This window comes from Penaeus monodon, unplaced genomic scaffold (assembly GCF_015228065.2).
Source record: "Penaeus monodon isolate SGIC_2016 unplaced genomic scaffold, NSTDA_Pmon_1 PmonScaffold_20367, whole genome shotgun sequence".
NCBI classification, from domain to species: Eukaryota; Metazoa; Arthropoda; class Malacostraca; order Decapoda; family Penaeidae; genus Penaeus; species Penaeus monodon.
The window spans coordinates 1-5,000 of record NW_023650110.1 but is presented as its reverse complement, the minus strand read 5'-3'; the positions used below and the strand labels follow the sequence as shown (position 1 = coordinate 5,000).

Below are 5,000 nucleotides of genomic sequence, written 5' to 3'. Positions count from 1 at the left end.
TTAGTAGTATCAGTACTATTGTTATCATTATTACTATTGTTATTGCTGTTGCTGTTATTATTGTCATTATTCATATTGTCATCATCATCATCGGTCACCACCACCGGACGGGCACTAACCCTCTCCCCTCTCCCACCCCCACCCCTCCTACAGGACACTCCCCCCAGGATCCGACCTCCGCGCCCTCAGCACCGGCGAAGGAGTCAGCGCCCTCGAGGAGTACAGGAGAGCCAGGAGTCTCGGTGAACGTGGTCATGACTGCGAGAAAGCATTTCGTTTTTGTCCCTTTAATGGCACGGAACTCATGTCAGCCGTTGTGGGTTATGTGTCATGAGTCTGTGTCATGTGGAGCCGAATGTCGTTCGTTGATGTGTGTCATGGATCACTTTGTTAAGAGTCGGTGTGCCACAAGGTAGTGGCATAGGTCATAAGATAGTGTTATGCTTGTGTGTCATGGGTCTTGGTGTTAGAGGTCGGCGTGTCAAGTGTCATAGTGTCAAGTGTCATGGTGTTCAGCTAGTTTTTTCTACATCTATTCCTTTTTGTTTGTATGCTGCTTCCAGACTTAGATTAAAAATATCATAGTCAAAAGATTTGTATGTAAGTGCTATTTTAGGCCTCATGACGCACCAGCAACATGTAATATGTATGTATATACACACATACAGTAAATATCTATATACACACATACACAGTGTGCGTATAGAGTGTGTGTGTGTATACGCACACACACCTATGCGCCATATACACGCATATATAATATATGTGCACACACATTTACAAAACATTGTGTTTAAATCAGTCGATCTTTATAACAGCGTGTATCTATACTGTTACTGTCTATAGAATGAAAGTACTAAAATCAATAATAAAATAAGTTAAAAGAAATCAGCTACTTATTACCACACCGTAATATCCTATGCACATAATTATTTGTGTGCATAAAAATTATCCAGATCTTAATTACACGCACACACATATATACACACACACACACACACATGCAAGAGGTACGAGGTTAATCCAACCTCATCATTTCGCGCAGGTGATGACGTCAGCTGCAGTAGAGGCGGTGGATACAGACGCAAAATAGTGTGTTAGCGTAAAAGTAATTAATTAGTTCAGGATGAAGACGTGAACGCAGAAAGATAACAATACTGTAAATATAGACTGAATTAATCATACCACTGGAGAAATTAATTCAACGTTCACACGCCAGGTTCGCAGTTTCCAACAATTTTGAAACAACTTGAACAGACCTTACTGGGCTTGCACACATACTCTTGTGGGCGTATATAATGTACAAGCACAGACACACGTTTATGCATAAACAAGCAAACACAAATGCAAAGCACACACGCCTGCATTCATTCAGGAAATTAGACACAAATGATAACCTTTTTTTTGTAAATTGTCTTTTTCTAAACTACACCTATATAGCACTGGTAGTAGTTTTAAAATGCCCTAGAATATCTTTTAAAATCTCGCCGACCACCCCTCACCCCCAAAAGAAAAACCTGAAATGGCACCCTGATGATAACTTTTATTCTTAGCGATTGTACAGTATTATCTATTATCGATTGTACAATATCATTATCATGCAATTCATCTCCTTGCTAAACCATTTATTTAAAAGCTAGAAAATTTCCACGCTGTAATGCAAAACGCTCTTCATTATATTTCTGTTATCATCTACTTGTCCTTTGGTAATCCTTTCATTCTCTCCAATTTCTACTTCCTCTATGTATGTTTTATCTTTATTTACTGTACCTGCTATCCTTCTTTATTTTGATTATTTTACCCGTTGGTTCGCACATCCATACCGGAATACGTATTTATTAACTTTTGACTCCTTGAATTTGCGACGCGTTCTAATCAATCATATGCGCACCAGTACCTTGTTTCACCCATGTTTGCGAATGCGCAGCCATCTACCGGCAAATTTAACAGTTCTATTGTCAGTCTCCATTGTTCGGTCTAAGTGTCAAGTGTTGGTTTATAGTGCTTGTGTTTACGAATTCTTCCCCGATATTCCAGTGAAAACGACCTCTTAATGAACTGTTACACTCCCGAGAATAACACTGAATTCGGTGAATACAACAACCGTGTTCCTGTCGCAGGGCTTCGTCTGAGGGTCATCAGCTCCCATCCAGCCTCATTCAGCCATAAGGTAAGTCTTGTTTTGTGTCATTAAGTGGACATTCGGTGGTGATCGGAAGGGTGACGGGGGTAACCGACTATTGAAATAAGCTCTTCGGATTGGTAATTTTTCTTTTTTTCCCTTTTTTTTGGTTCATACGGCAGCCTTTGCGCGTGGTGTGCGTTTACCAGCACCCTTACGCGTTAATACCGAGATTGAGATCGAGATTTGTGCGTTTACGATGTGGTTCATTCACTCGTTCGTTCATAACGCCGTGTCGGATCTTCCGTGACGAATCTTGTCTCGGATTTTTCTGAACTTCAAGTCATCTTATGAAATGCGCTTCTCGGCTCAGTTTTTTCATTTTCCACTTTCTTTAAATTCTTTATATGAGCTACCTCCCCCCTCCCTAAAAAAAAAAAAAAAAAGAAGAAGAAGGAGAGAGAGAGAGAGATCTCCCCAAGATTAATGGCTCGAGTCTCTGACGGGTGCACTCCTGGTGTAAACATTTGCCACGATGACAATCCCAGTAGTTCCGTAGCCTATTTATGAAGTACTGACACAATAGTTCCTAATGACTGTCACTTAACCAGAAAGCGGATTGGTTCGCAGCCATCGCGTTAATCAAAGAAAACGTCATAAAAAGAAACCCGTCATCAGGGGTAACTCGTAAAAATAAAATAAAAAGATGTGGCAGTAGCATGATATAGTGAAAACTGCTGACCACACTGGATAACCACAGATGATCAACAGCTGTTAATGACGCTATGGCTGTACAGAGAGTTATGCTTTCTCTTCCTTCTTTAATGATGTCATTAGTGCCTTTCTCACTACAGACATGAGAAGTTTTAAGGGGGGAGGAGGAGGAAAGGAGGGAAGGAGAGAGGCAGAGAGTGAAGAGAGAAAGAGAGAGAGAGAGAAAACCATATAAGCCATCATCATAATCATAATTATCTATTAGTTATTATTATTATTATTATTATGATATAAATTTGTTAAACAGTGGAACTTTGTTTGCCTTTGTCAGGGCGATCACGTTCTTAATATCATCATAATTATTGCCAATATTATTATAACATCATAATGATTCATAATATTTCGTTTACATATGCTTGGTCGTTTTTTCATCATAATGGCCTGGAAGATAAGAGGGTGAGACATGTCCAAATGTAATCAACAAGTATCTTTTTTTATTAAATTTTTACAGACTAACAACTCTTTATAAAACTCAAAAATCAACAATCTATTGAAACTAGATATTCGTTTTCTGTGATACTAGCTCATTATACTCAGAAAACACCTAACCTAGCGCGAGTGCTTCTCAAAAATGATGTAAGTATATTGTGCTTTCATTCATCATAAATTGACAGATTTCTGTTGGATCTCTGGGTGAAAAGCAATATACCTACGTGAAAAAAAAATCAGGATGCTATAATATGGAGAAAATAGTATATTATACATACAAATACTCAAGCTAAGTCGAAATTCGTCGAGGGTGAAAGGCAATGCATTTGTAATGAAAGCTGCAACACGGCCCTTATTCTTGCTTTAAATTTTTTTTTTTTTTTTAGTTTTAGTTAGTTTTTGAGTGTTAGTCACACTTACGAACGAAAAATAGTGACCAAAAAAAAAGACAGAACACAATATTTTTCCACACTTCTCATTTGGTATGACTAAGAATACATCATTTTAGCAGTAAATATGCATCAACACCCCACACCTGGAATTGTTCAGGTACGCAAAGAGAGAAGAGAATGGGGAATGTTAAGAAAATACTTTCACACGCTAATGAGTTGTCTGTTTGTTTGTCCGTTTCTCAAGCGAGGGGCCAAGACTAAAAGAGTAGATATTTACAAATAATAGCCATTAGGTGCAAATTATACGTAACGTGTCTGTGCCCATCTGTCACTCGATCTACGTCTCCACACAGATATCGTTCTCGTCCTTATGCACCTCATTCTCCTTCTGACGGTGGATGGAGCTGCGTCCTCAGGTCTGGAGAAGGTTCAATTCTCCTGCGAGTGATGAGCTTCCTGAGGGAGGGTCTCCGAAGGCGCCGCCTTTGGCTTCCTCTTGTGTCCTTCTCTTGTCCGTGAGCTTCAACAACCTCTGTATCTGTGGTTGTGTCGGTTATCGGTGCGTCGCTTTTCTCGCTGATGGCTGTTCGGATGGAGAAGATTCCTCTGCCTGGTTCTGGTTAGGGAGGTCGTCCTGCTGGGATCCCTCTTGCTTCGAAAGCGAAGCCAAATCTGATGCCTGAGGACCCTGGCAGGACTCTTCAAGTAAGGGTGTAGGGCACAGGCTCAGGACCCGCATCTGGTTCCTCGGAGGCGGCGACGGCTGGTTGGTGGCGAGTGAGTCTGTGGGACGAGGATATCGAGAAGCGTTTTCAGGCGAGGACGTCGTCGTGGCCGTCGTCTGTATACGCTGGTCGCCTTCTGTGTCAGAAGAGGAAGGCACATCCCCGTGAGCCGTTGTTGAAAGAGGAAGCGATCTCCATGATGGGCACAGGGCGGAAACGCGGTCTTAATGGTGAGTTGTTCTCTTCCCTTGTCGCTTCGGGTACGTCGTGTGTCATTTCTCCTCCTTCGTAGTCGTCTTCATCACGGGGAAAATTGGGCCGAATTTGAGTCATCACTCCAGTCCTCAGTTGGAAGCCGTCGTATCGGCATCGATCCAGTGGTTGAAGTCGGATGGTGTGGGAATCGATGGGCCTTTCGGGGTGTCCGACGCCAGAGGAACAAGGTACACGTTTCTGTCGTCGTGATCTTGAGGTGCCCATACGTCGGCCTTCTGAACCGTAAGCATTGTCGCTGCCAGGCTGTGCTGGGAACCATTTTTCAGCTATTGGCGGGTAAGG

At 41.8% G+C, this 5,000-nt stretch overlaps 1 pseudogene; it reads left to right on the top strand.

Annotated features, from left to right (window-relative positions):
* Positions 1 to 334, top strand: part of LOC119569970 — a 714-nt pseudogene extending 380 nt beyond the window's left edge.
* Positions 335 to 5,000: the final 4,666 nt, after the last annotated feature.